General features: G+C 46.7%; 1 pseudogene; it reads right to left on the bottom strand.

The window, feature by feature from the left end:
* Positions 1-8104: 8104 nt before the first annotated feature.
* On the bottom strand, positions 8105-8712 carry LOC121835509 (annotated as a pseudogene).
* Between the last annotated feature and the right edge of the window lie 5264 nt (positions 8713-13976).

The following is a 13976-nucleotide window of genomic DNA, read 5'->3' as shown; positions in this document are numbered from 1 at the left end:
AACGTTCCCCAATCACAACCAGTAAAATGTGCCCTCCTTCCCAAGAAATAATTTATTGGAAAACGTTGAATAATAAATATCGATACTCCGTTCATTCTGAAGGCTTAGACTGCAGCCGATGCAACAAGCACGAGAGCAAGAGATCGCGGCATTGAAACATTTTTTCTCAGAACGAGATCACGAGCTAGAAAGGCACCTCTGAAAGCCAGGAGTGCGGGATACCTCGAGCTTGTAGCTTTTGCTGCAGTATCAGCTTACGGGCGAACTGATCATATTAGTTGCTAATTTCGTATAACAGTAAAGTAAACGAGAATTCAAGGGATTTACAACTTTCGAGTGTGCCTTTGGTGAGGCGTGTCGATATTCATGATCGTTTCCTACTTTAGACTCGACGATGTACAGGCTCGTTAAAGGATATAGTTTATATTATGCGACCATTACGAATCTAATTCCGAGCAGGGGAATATGAGTTTGAGAAAGCGTTCATTTTTAATTGCATGAGTTAAATATGGGCAAAGCGTGAAGGCTGATGAGAAGCCACATAATTAATCCCCTCTAAATTGTTGTCTTATAAAGAGAGGCTCTACTATACACCTACCCTACACACCCCAGAAAAGCTGAGCAAGCAGCATATAAAAGGTGCATGGGAATGATCCAACCACAATGACCCATTATTAGCACTTCCGTTTTATTCTAAAAAAAATAGACAGGTAATTTATGTACGCGAAAAGTTGGTAACTTCTTGTGAGTAGTGGTACCCCAACTAACCGAAAAAAAGAACGACGCACACGCAAAAAAAGTCGCCGAAGCAAAACGCGGAGGGAGTCGTGAAGTGAAACTTTTAAAAATATTAAAAAATGACTGGCTGGCATTGGAACCAGCGGAGCGCGAAGACGACGTGAAAACAAAAAATGTCTTCGATCGGCATCTTGAATGACTCCCGAAAAAAGAAAAAAAAAAAAGAAAACGCAAGGCGAGGACGAAGAAAACTGAACACGCGAAAGAAACCCGACGAGGGGTCGGAGTAGTCACGACCCCCTGCAAGAAGCGTGGCGTGTATCTGGACCTCGCCGCCGCGGGGTGTCTCGAAGTCTGAAAACCCTATCGAGGCCCTTTGAGTTCCCATCGGCACCCTGGTTCCTCTAATTGAAATACCGAAATACCCCTCCCCCCCCCCCCTCCCTTTTCCACTACTGCACCCCAGGGTTTCAATTGTGGGCAATGTCGCCGTCGCTGGAGCAATAAAGAAAAATGAGGTGGGCGGGAATGGTTGGGAAGTTAAGGCATATGGGACAAAGCCTAACTGTATCTGTGTCCTGGCGCCGAATAAAATCAGCGTTAATAGAATCCCCACCCCCATCTGTAGATTGATGAGGGCCTAATGTGTGCGTTGTGAGTTTTTATTGAAGTAGGTTCGCTTCTGCGTTCGGTTGTGAGTGGACCCTGTTCTATTACTGTAATTTTAAAGATGTTCGCGGTATCTTATGTGCATTCGTGTCAATCGTACTCTCGCAGCATTGTCGCTCGACTCAAATCTCCTGTCGATGAGGCTCCGGACCCCGAGGCATATATTATTTTACCGCGTTGACCAGTCTATACTGAACTACCTTCCTAAAATGTCGAGGGTTGATGTCGTTTCTTTCCTCAAGTATATAATTCTTCCATATAATCGAGCATGGTGTGAACGTTGGCCAATGTTTCTTAATATTAACGCGAACGTAAACCCGAGTTTGTGTCTTTTATTGGCTGACTCTAGGCATGGAACATCTGTCCTTCCACAAGCAGCTGGAGAATTGACGTACTGAGTTATTTCAGTAGAACTCGCCTTCTCGTACCTGATGCAGCGGAATCAAGCAGGTTACCTTTTCTTTTCTTTTTGATTGCTTATTATTGGGTTTTATCTTCCCTTAAACACTTTTTGAAAGTCGCCGGGATCATAAAGATTAATTTTTGTACCGTATCTGTATGCCGCTCTTTGAGTGGACTTTTTCGAGTTTTTTCCCAGTAGCACTAGAATTGCATAACGATCAGCTACATTTACTCCTTTGTGGCCATCGTAACACATTAAACGTAACGACTGACTGGAACCTAATCGTTCCATCCATTTGTATTCTTCACAGTCAAAACGACAACGAAAGCTTGCTACACCGTGGGCACGAACTGATGTGGGAGACACACACAGACGACCGCGATGCGGGTCGGTGAGGAAGACACACCGCACCTTTCCCATTTGCTGACAACCCACATTTCGCTCTGGACTTTTGGCGAACATTTCACAAACGCAACCCACGTAAAAAGAAAAGAAAACGGATCAAACAACACTTTGCAGGCAGGCCTGCGGGATGTGGTATCTCTGAAGCCTAGACAGAGTATGACCCTACGCCGAAAAAAAGAGAGAAGAAAGTTGTGCATTGAGCCATCCATGTTCTATAGATGTTCCTGAGGGAGGAAAGAGGGTAGAGGGTTGTAAATAAAGAATAAGCCACGGAATGCGGGAAGTGCGAGATTACTCGTCGCCCCAGAAAAGGCCGATGGATGCCTGCACTTGGCCCAGGGATCAGGAGGACTGAGCGTCTCTCCCGCAGACCTCTTCGGCAATCTGGATTACCGCGTCTACCAGGATGAACTGGTCTGTCTCCGGGACACTGGATTCCTGGGGTCGTGCTTTATATCACGTCTTCTTACTCATGTCTAACCGCCTTCCTGCACAGTTCTCGCTGCGCCACGTCTTCCTTGCGCCTTTTTTTTTTATAGTTTCTTTTATAGTGGTGTGGCAAGCAAGAAGGGATCTTCGCCTTAGAAAGGGAGCGCGGTTCGAGGCTGGGTTTTGCAGTTAGTGCGTCTCCGAGTAACGCTTAAGACTTCTTAGGCGTCCACTCCCCCCTCCTTTTTCCCCGTATGTAGCTGATCGCGTTAGCCAGACTGAGAGATTTCGATTGTCGAAGGGCTCTTCTTTTTTTAGTCGTGCTTTCTGTAGGCTGGGTTTAGCCTCTAGGTTGACATCAAGTCCTTTTATTGGCGTGCGTGCGTCAGCAGGTCCTTTGTGCGTTCGTGTGTGGGTGCGTGTTTCGTCATCCTTGTGACCGCACACATCTTTTGCAACTATGTGAGTACATGCGTATTTCCCTCGAATTTGTTCTGAATCTTCCTGCATAAATTTTTAATAAGCAGAGGACATCTGAATGAGCGTAGAAATAGTCTGGTTTCACATTTAGCAATCATTTTTATAGCTCTACAACTTCAACACACGACAATCAGTGGAGATGAATGACTTGCTCTGTCAACAGTTTACTCGACATGTTCGATATTTACCACTTTGGCGCTGATATGCTGAGTGCCTATCTGTTGATCATATCTCTTGCGAACTTCCGCTGTTACAGATCAGAGGTTATTTAACTAAAATGTGTTGCTTTCACTCTGCACCACATAAGATAAACTCCTGCAAGCTGCGATGAAAGAACCTCTTTGGTAACAGAGCTCATATTTGTCTCGTAGGTAAGCGCAAACCAAAAACACAAGGAAAAGAAAAGTATTCAAACAAGGGCGCACCCGCAACTAACTAACTAACTTTTATTTAAGAAGTTACTCATATGCCGGGTGTTTCATTTGAATTTGAACAGATTTATTACAAAACATTCGTAAAAGATGCATTAATACGGTTTGTGCAGGTGAGTTGTATAGCGCCGGGGACATTATGGGAGTCTCTAATTTTTGCAAGAAGTCGGCTAATTAAGTACAATTTGTTTATTAACTTTTTAATTAGCGAAAAGAGGCATATGGTTCCAAGTAGAACCTTACAGAGAGTCATCGAAAACCACAAAATGAACAATTTTTACAACAACTGGAAGCTCAAGGAAAACTCGGCGGCGCACGAAAGTTACCACTCGTGCAACAGGCGCAAAGCTAGCATTGGCAAAACGCGGATGATTAGATTTTCTTAGCCTTCTGCCACTGCTAGCTTTGCGCCTGCTGCACAAGAGGTAACTTTGATACGCCCCCGAGTTTTCCACGAGCTTCAAGTCCTTCTAAAAAGAGTTGATTTTTGTAGTTTTCGATGAGGACAAGTAAGTTTCTAATTGGAACCTTATATCTATTTTCGCTAATAAAAATCTATGAACAAATTTAATTGATTAGCCTACTTATCGCAAAGATTCGCCACCCACATAATGTTCCCCTGACTGTTCCTGAGCTCACGTGCACAAACCGTATTAGTGGATCATTTACGAATGTTTCGTAATAAATCTGTTCCTATTAAAAGGGAGCACCCGGTATATAGCCGTGGCAGAAAAAACAGGCACAGCTAATTTCGGTGCAACCCCCCTAACAAAACAGAATACCCATTTGCCGATAAAGACCATGACGTGTCACTTCTACACGTATCGCCAAATGCTTTCATTTCAAAAGCTTTATGTAGCTCTCTAGAAACATTATCTCAGTACCGGGCCAAAACCTGTTGTAGCTAAATAGCGGGGTACATGGATAGCGACTGCAGTGAGTGGACATTTTTGCCAACGGGGTTGTTTTGTATGGCCGCTGCACGCTAGCGCGTGCATGATCATTGAAGCACCTGCCTGTCTGACCCATGTAAGAACAGCCGCATGACAAAGATATTTCATGCACGACTCCCGTAGTGCAATTTGTCCATTTGGTGCGGTCCCTGGTTTTCCAAGGATCTGTAGAATTACTCGGATTGTTGATTTTACGGCACAACCACGACCAGTGTTGTACGGAACGGCGTTCCAATGAACGGCGTTCCTGGAACGGCGTTCCTGGAACGCGTTCCTTTTAGGAGGAACGAAGGAACGCCGCCGTTCGATTTTTAATTGGTGGAACTGGAACGGGAACTCGTTACATTTTTACTGCAACGGAAATAGGAACGGCGTTCCTTTTTTTCCAGTGTGGTAATTTTTATTTTATAGACGTAAATTATAAAAGTACAAAAACAATATTATTATGAAGAGCAGGATCTCGTTAAACTTTTTTGTTACTTAGGGTTTATTTTGCGTGGCCCTCGTTCGGGAACAGTCGGGTGCAGGAGAGCTAGCGGACATCGATTCATTTTTCAGTGTCCGAGACTGCAGTACAAAAAGCACAACTTTTAGTCTAAGGAAAAGACACAGAAGGAGAGACATTTCAAACTCAGCTACTTCCTTTGCTTCCACGAAACCTCATACACTCAGAAAATTAAGGCCGACTACAGCCATCACTGAACTTCCACAAAGAGACCTAGAGCCACAACAAAAGAACAGGTTACCAAACATTGAACGCAGCCTTGTATGCTTTAACGGGTAGATCATCGCCAGCAGGCAACTTGGCAGTACACTGTGATAGGTGCGGTTGCAAACCCGTTCTTGCTAAAATGCGTATCTTAGGACGACACAGTCAACAGATCACTAGAGAAATTTTAGAGGCATTTTATATTTCGAAGCAAAAATATAGGTGCGTCAGTTCGACTTCCATCGTATTATTTCACAAAGAGCTTGCATCATTGAGCAAATTGGACACGCGCGGGGGAGGGAGGGGGGGGGGGGGTGGCGGTGATTTGATGTGCTTTTATGATCCGTGATTCTTGTCGATTTGTATTTCTTAAAATTAATCAGTGGAGAGTCAGCGCTCGGTTTGCACATTTGCACAAACTGGACAACGAATCCGACCTTTACGGAGAAGGACTAGTAGTTTTCAAGTCTGACCTTTCAAAAGCCCTCTCCTTCACTTGCTCGCCTTGCGCACAGGAACATCAGGAAGCAACTGTTGTTAAGTTCGAACAAGAAGCTTTGTTAGATTGAGACGTGTCAGGATGTTGTATAACGATCGAGCAATTTGGGGTAACAGTAGATTTGACTCGTCTGTATCGCCCACCACAAACGTAAAATATACCAACAAACGAAACTCTGCTTCAGCTTGTTTTCTTCTCCTGGTGCCCTTCCGTCAGGGCGTTCGAATTCGTATGTTTCCATTTAATGGAATAGATTAAAATATAAAAAAAAATTATCCAAATATGCAAATTTGCACAATACAAAAGTAGCGTATATGTAACAATACGTTCCATTTTTTGTTGTAACGGGTACGAGTTCCTTTTTCACGTATGGAGCTTGTAACAGGAAGGCGTTCCAAAAAGCAGAAGGAGCAGAAGGAACGAGGAACGAGCTTTCGTTCCTTTTTTTGAGGAACGTGTACAACACTGACCACGACAGCATACTGAATGCGTTGCAAACCACGGCTACATCGCACCGAGCGGCCACTTTATTAAGATTTGGCATGACGTTTTGCATATACAGTATTAAAATCGGCGTCGCTCTATTCCTGTCACGAGATTGCCTCTGTGTCAATTTAATATTCTTTAAAAGGCTTTCTGCCACCCCCACCAGAGTTCCCTTAGAAGAAACCTGCACTCTCCAGCACGCTTCCTGCTTCTCGAAACCTAATCCTGGGCACTGTGGCTGCAAGATGTCTCAAGACCCGCTTCAAAGTGTCGCCTCCACCATCACTAACCAAGGTTAAAGCCCACGCTAAGCAGATGCGCAGTGCCATGGAACTGCCTGGGCTGCTATAAAGTGTCAAATCCAGCAAAAAACTGCAAGTGGACCTTTTCTTCACCGCAAGACCCCATAAAATCGGAGTCTCCTTCGGGGTTATTGTTATTGAGAGAACTACTTTGCAGTTTCACGTAGCTAGTCTTCCGCGTAAGCATATGACCGCTCTTGGGATGCGCGATTTGCTCATCGTGCGAAACTTCGAATACATCATCAATTTTATGAGAGAGTGCGCTGGGAATGCGAAGTGCAATATTTATCGACGTTGGAGACCGTTTTTATTTGGTGCTTCACGAATCCCTGTTTCTTTTTGTGTCAGAAAGCGCGTTTAACCTAACGGTATTATTCGTTCCATAGCTCATCTGGGATTAACGTCGAACATTTTCTGGAGCTTTTGACATTTCACTTAATGCACACATGCGTAATTAAGGAAATCTCTTTGTGCAAAAGAAGGGAATTGGCATCGGCTCTCATCTGCCGCCTGTTTTGTGCAACGTTTATTTATGTATATTGCGAACAATCACTTCAAAGAAACTTTGCCTTGAACAGGTTCGCAGTCGTCTTATATATGGATGATTTCCTTATTCTGAGTAAACAGTCTTACACACTAACTAGTGACGCTACGAAGGTGTTAGAGTTGTTCGGGCTTGGTGGTTGTGGAGTAAACCTCGCGCAATAGGAGCCCCCCAAGAACGGCTTATTACAGTTCCTGGACATCAGGTTAATTTTACAGAAGGACAATATATGCTGGATGTTTGAGCTACGTTTGAAAAAGATACACTCCCATTTAACTCCGCTCATTCAAATATAGTAAAAATAAGCAATGACTCTATGTGTCCAGAGGCGGCTCTTTGAAGTGTTGAAGGCGCAGGTCCTACGAAAGTTTCGAGGAGCAGGGAGCGCGGTTTGTAGAGGTCGGGTATCCTTCTATGAACTCTAATTGAGATGGAAGAAAGCCTGCTGTAGAAAATTTAATAGACACGGAGGAAACCCCGCAGGAGGAATACGGCCATGCCGGTTTTATTTCTGTGTATGCCCACCATCACGCATTATCTTAGAAAGGGGTCGCTCGTTACGATATACTCGTGGTTGTGCGGTAGTATCAAAAATCGCAGTGGTTCTACAGATCTTTGGAAAATCAGGCACAGCACCAAATATACAGAGTGTACTAGTGGAGTCGTGGTTGTTGTTGTTGTGGTTAGAACGTTCTTTATTGCCTTGTTAAATATGCATATATATATATATATATATATATATATATATATATATATATATATATATATAAATAAGTAAAGTGAGGTAAATACAAAAAATAAATATAAAAAACAATGGACCGGGAAAGGTTAATAAGTCAAAGATGCGTACTGTCGGGGTTACTAATTCGAAGTTTATTACGATGTTTCGAGCGGGGAGGTCCCCGCTCGAAACGTCGTAATAAACTTCGAATTAGTAACTCCGACAGTACGCATCTTTGACTTATATATATATATATATATATATATATACTATACACGCATATGATTCACGATTGTCGTCTGCAGCGGCGCGGGCGTAAGGATCCGCCATTGCCGTCACGGCGGTCTGGGTGGGTGTTGGTCCCAGCGCCTTCGGCTGCTGCAAAGTCGTCCGCCGGGGCCGTGGTCATCGTGGACGAACTCCGCCAGATTTGTCCACAGCAGGAAGGCGATCGCCTTGTCACGACTGGTTGGCAGAATCCAATCAACATACGTCGCCGGACGGATCCTGGCTGAGAGTTCCACCAGTTTCGTTTTCCGAAGGCGAGCGTGGCGTTCGCACTCCCAACAACATGGGTAGCCGTCGCGGTCCTGCGGCACCGGCGACACGCACCCTGGTCGGGGTCGCCGCGGAAGAAATTGTGGCGCAGCGCCGGGGATAGTACAGTGTTGGTCACGAGGCGGCGGTCGAGGGTCTGAGTGCTCCTCGGTAGGTCATTCGGTATCAGAGGAACGGGACGCAACTGCTTGTCCGGGCGTTCCTCTCGTTCCCCACGGAGATGCCGTAGGGTTCTCCGCCTTCGCTGTTTAGCAATTTCCTTGACGGCAGACCGGTCGGCCGGGCCGGCTGCCTCGCCGGCTGAGTTCTGGAAGGCGCTCGGCGCGGATGCCATCTGACGAACTGCTGCTGGCGCCTCGCTGTGGGCCCACTCGTTGCCGTCCATGCCCGCATGCGCGTCCACCCAGACAATAGTACCTTAGATGTTGAGCTTGTTTCGACGTTCTAGGAAGGTGGTGAGCAACTCGCCGACTATTCGCGTGTACCTTGAGGGGCTCCCGCTCGCTCGCCTGCAAGTTTCATACGCGCGGGTTGAGTCGGTAAACAGTAGGAGCCTGTGTGGGATGTCTTTTGGTGCAAGAGTTTGAAGAACCCACTGGAATACTCGGAGGAGTGCCATGAGTTCCGCTTGCGTAGTGTCGACGTCTTCAGCGGTCAAAAGTGCAGCCGCGTTCGGAACGTTATGGCTGGTGTCGACCCATGCGACCGCCTGGACGCGCATGGGGGTTCAATCTTCTCCTTCGCCGCCGTAGCCGGCAGCCGACAGCAAGGTCTCCGCCATTTCAGTGTAGATGATGGTGTGCGTAGGCGGTGATTTGTGCGCAGCGCTACGTGTGTGGGCTTCGGCAAAGCGTTTGCGTCGCTCCGAGTTGCTCGGTCCAGGTCCCATGTTTCGTGGGAGGGGTTTTCTGTCGGTAAGCGTGACCGGAGGAGCGTGACCAGAGGGGCGTGTGCTCAGGCAGTCCGATAAAAATGCGGATGGCTTCGCGATTGAGTCTTTCGAGTTGCTCCACCTGCCTCGGCGTGAGGACGTGATAGTTATAGCCGTAGAGGATACGGGATTCAAGCAGCGCCGTGACGAGCTGGCGCGTTTCTCTCTCCCCCGCGCCCCACTGCAGGTGTGTGACTCTACAGATGACGCGGAAGAGGGACCTGCGCTGCAAGCTGACTTTCGTCACCCACTTGTTGCATTTCCCATCTTGACCTATGTAGGCTCCCAGGATCCGAACGGAGGGTTTTCGCCGTATCCATTGCTTCGGTCTTTTTGTGGGTTCCGTCGAAAACCACGACATATTCGGTCGTCTCGGCCGAGGCGGTCATACCCACATTTCGAATAAAGCCCTGTATGACGTCGAGGCCACGTTGAAGTGCGTGCTCCTGTTCGCCCGTCGATCCCGTCGTTGCCCAGATGGTGACATCATCGGCGTATACGGCAAAGTGCAGTGACGGAACCGCTCCAATGAGTGGGGGAAGTCTTGCCATGCCCAAGCTGAAGAGGGTAGGCGAGAGGACCGCGCCCTGCGGCACCCCGGTCCTGTTCGGTTGAGCGGGTCCGATGTAGTCACCGCCTTTGAACTTGTACTTTCGGTCGTTCAGGAAACTCTTAACGAAATTGAAAAGGTGGCCGCACACCCCAGCAAGCTCTGCGCTCTTGATGACCGCCTCGTGAGGGACGGTGCCGAAGGTTTTGCGAATGTCCACCGCCACCACCGTTGTCGTCTGCACTTTCGAGTAGGCGTCAAGGACTTGGTGGCGCAACATAAGGCGAATGTCTTGCGTGCTCATCCCGTGGTGGAATTCGAGTTGATGTGGGTGAAGCGGGGAGTTCCTCTCGAGATGCCACATGAGTCGCTTGAGGACCGTACGTTAAGTGAGTTTACACAGGTTGCTGGTAAGAGAAACTGGCCGCAGGTAGTGAGCTTATTTGGTAATTTGCCCGCCATTGGGATAGGTAAGTCGCCCGTCGTCCAAATCCCATTGATCGCGTCAAGGAGAAGCTGGAGGTTGAGTTCAGTTAGGTTGCGCAGTTTTGAGATGGAACTACGAACAGACACCTGGGGGAGCAACACCTGCCCACCTTCATTCGTTGGCGCGGCCACAATATAACGGCGCCGAAACAAACTACAAGCGTCGTCTGCTGGGACGCCTTCCGCGCAGAGCTGGGGCAACCACCCGTCACCACATCAGGCGGTGACCCGGAGGCGCACGAACTGACCCGCCTTCTACGGACAGTACACGAAGCCAAAAGATCATCTACGCAGCAATTTCAAGTAGCAGAGGACAAGCCGGCGCCGAACTTATACTTGGCTGACCTATGGCAACAACGCCTCGACGCGCTACATGCGTACAGAGAGAAGGGACGAACGCCCCGACTGCGACGTCATCTGAACCTTTTGTGCGGCTGAGGCGCGCGATTACGCAAATACACTCTCTGCAGACAGATGGTGCGACCTTTACTCCAGCTTCAACGGTAACATGAGCGTACGGTGCATATGGCACATCTTTCGCAATTGGCAGGGCAAGGCCAAGAGACGCACCGCGGCGCAGACAGCGGCTCACGCATGCGAATCTCGGAAGAGCAGCCGGCGCTCTAGGCTGGGGCGTTGTTCTTCCCGCAGCCTCCTGCTTTACCGGATCCTACCATATACTCCCGAGACTCAGCGACACCGACGCAGATGATCGGAGATTTTCAGGCATTGGATCCCCAAGCACCGGCGCAGGTCGACATGACCAACCGTTTCAAATGGCCGAACTTCACGCAACTTTAGCAAGGGCGAACATCCGCCGCGCACGTGGGCCAGACCTGGAGTCGTGGAGAAAATTCTATAGTCATGCGGCTCTTATATTGGCCAGTCAGGCAGATGCTTCAGTGATTGTGCGCGCGAGCATGCCACGGCCAAGCAAACTACCCCTTAGTGGCTCCTTGCCACTCACTGCAGTCGTTGCCCATGTGCCCCGTTATTTAGTCACACAAGAGTTTTCGTTAGGTACCCAAATAGAAAAGGTTTCCAGAGAACTACATGCCGCTTTCGAAGTCGAAGCAAAGCCAAATAAGTGTTTAAGTGACACGTCACTCTTCTTATCGGAAAATGAGCATCCTCTTTCGTTACGGACGTTACACCGAAATTAGCTGTGACTGTTTGTTCTCCCATGGCTACATATATGATTCGTTTTCTTCAAATCAAAGTTAGTTGCCAGTGTGCCCTTTTTTAATTACTTTCTTGTCCTTGTGCTTTTGGCGCTTGCTTACGTGATCATGAGCCATCGACCCAAATTTCCACTTTACTCCATATTAGGTACCTATTAAAATTTGCCCTTTTGAAAACCCGTTTATACTATACGTACCTGCACGTTCATTCTTATGTCGTGTTTTCATTGTCACTTCATGTTTCCCCATATTGAAATTATTGTTTTATACATAATTACGTCAAGTTGAATATTACTATTGCGTACGTACGTTGTCACTTCTTTATTGTAAAATGTTTTGGGTTGATTGCGCTTGTTTTCCTATTTTGTTATACAATGACTGAGAATAAATAATTGCGTGATTATGTTGTTACGAATTCACGCACCGCCTGCCCCCTTCATGTAATGAGTCCCTAAAGACTCTCTTTAGATAAATAAATGAAACGAAATAAAATAAAATATGCATGATGGAACCGCTGGGCCATTTTGAATCGGGCGGCAATGACGAATTTCGGAAATTGAGGAGACGTCTGCCCGTCTCTATCTTGTCGTTGCCTTCGCGGCCTCATAGCTCCGTCGGTGTGTCTGTGTTTGTGTTTCACGGGCTTGAAAATAGTCGGCGTCAGCTATTCCGTGCTACATTGCCAAGGCTAGCATAGCATCCGCAGTGATCAAAATCTGTCAAGACAGTTAAGCGCCTTTGATAAGCGCCTTTCGGCGTATTATGTTTTGACAGTGTTGGAGCACTGCAGATGCTAGGCTAACCTTGGATATGTAGACGTTTTTTTTTGTCATTGGGCGCGAAAAAAATGCACAACGAGAGAGAGAGAAAGAGAAAGAAAAGGCTTGCACAAGGGGAAATATTCACGTGTATGTCATGGCCAGAGGCCAGACGGTCATCATTGATTGTGGGGAGGGGTAGAGGGGATAACAGCTGATAGAAGCAAAAATCGGACGCCCAGGTTTGGCTTCCCGTTCCACGCGTGGTACCTATCTTCGAGAGCAGCGGCGTGAGCGGATCAAGAAAACGATCTTTCAGTGAACCCCCTGTTGTTTCTTTTCGTCCGTCCGGCTTCGAAAGCATCCAGCGAGCGAAAAAGGTGCCGGAGACGCCGCCGTGGCGGCATCAGGGACAACGCCGTTGCTATGGTCAGGATTTTTCAACTGCGGCGGATGTTGGAAGCGCCTTCGTGGTTTTCGTAAATCGTGCTACTTGCAGTGTTGTCTCCGTGTGGTACACCTGCTCGGTTTTGCTAATTAAACTTCCGTACATCCCAGGAATTTACCAGCGGCATTGTGAGTACATTGAAAGATTTTGTTTTTGTTTTTGCAACAATTAGAACTCAGTTGTTCCTATTTGATCTGATCGTTTTCGTCTAGATTCGCTTGCACCCGGGTTTGAGCAAACGGTGTTTTTTTTTTTAAATTTTTGTGTTATGACATGAATGTTTTTCTCAATGTCTGGAACAGCTCCGTTGACGCTTTAAACTGTAGTATTCTCCTATGGTTCATAGTCATTGTGCGTCTAAAGGGTTGATGCGCGGAGGGGGTTTGGGCTGAATGGGGTTTAACGTGCTGAAGGAGTTTGTAGGGTTGATGGTTTGAATGGACTGAAGGGGTTTGAAGCGCTGACAGGGTTCGATACCACATCAGGGCTGAAATGGTATTTCGAGATTTTGTGGTTATTTATGAGTTTCTTTATTTTGAGTGACCCACAAACAATCGGACTCCTTATTAGTTATGTACTTATTAATGTAAGGTAGCTGTATAGTTTTTTCGGACGCAATAAAAAGTTCAAAGTTTGGACAGAACAATAGTAGCAACACACTTTCTTAATTTCCATTTCTATAAATTATCTATTTGCATACATTTATGCAAACAAGCTCAATTCCAACCTTCTGTTGAAAAATATCGAACGTCAAGTACCCTTTACTCAAAGTCAAGCACCCACGTTTTATGGAGCGGGCGATACAAAGACTGGCTGAGACATCTGAATGTATAAAATTTGCAGCACGTGATACGGCAGCAACAATAGATCGAAGGGACAAACATGCGCGGTATGCCACATGGTAACCCAGTAATATTGCTTTTCACTAACCATTCACAGGTGAAATCGAATATGGCCGAGCCTTCATTGAACTTGTGATTACTTTACGCAGTTCTTTCTTGCAATGTTGCAGTTACAGTAAACGCATTCAAGGCATGGGAATAAAACAAGAATATCGATATATTTTTTTACGTATAGGGCGCTTCCTTTGTTTTCATACTCAACGAGTGCCTACCAAACCCAGGACATGGCATATTATGATCAAGCTTCTTTTTTTACCATTCGTTCTTCGTCGTTCTTATTGGCTGGAGCTGCAATCGTAGTGACTGTGGAGCAAAGAGATGCTAGAGACTCCTCGTGCACAGCGATTTTTCGGTTTTCAGCTATTTCAGTTTCTTCACAAGCTCTGCAATCGC

This window comes from Ixodes scapularis, unplaced genomic scaffold (genome assembly GCF_016920785.2).
Source record: "Ixodes scapularis isolate PalLabHiFi unplaced genomic scaffold, ASM1692078v2 PGA_scaffold13__105_contigs__length_92229423, whole genome shotgun sequence".
NCBI lineage: Eukaryota > Metazoa > Arthropoda > Arachnida > Ixodida > Ixodidae > Ixodes > Ixodes scapularis.
The sequence above is the reverse complement of the archived record's forward strand: the minus strand, read 5'-3'. Positions and strand labels throughout refer to the sequence as shown.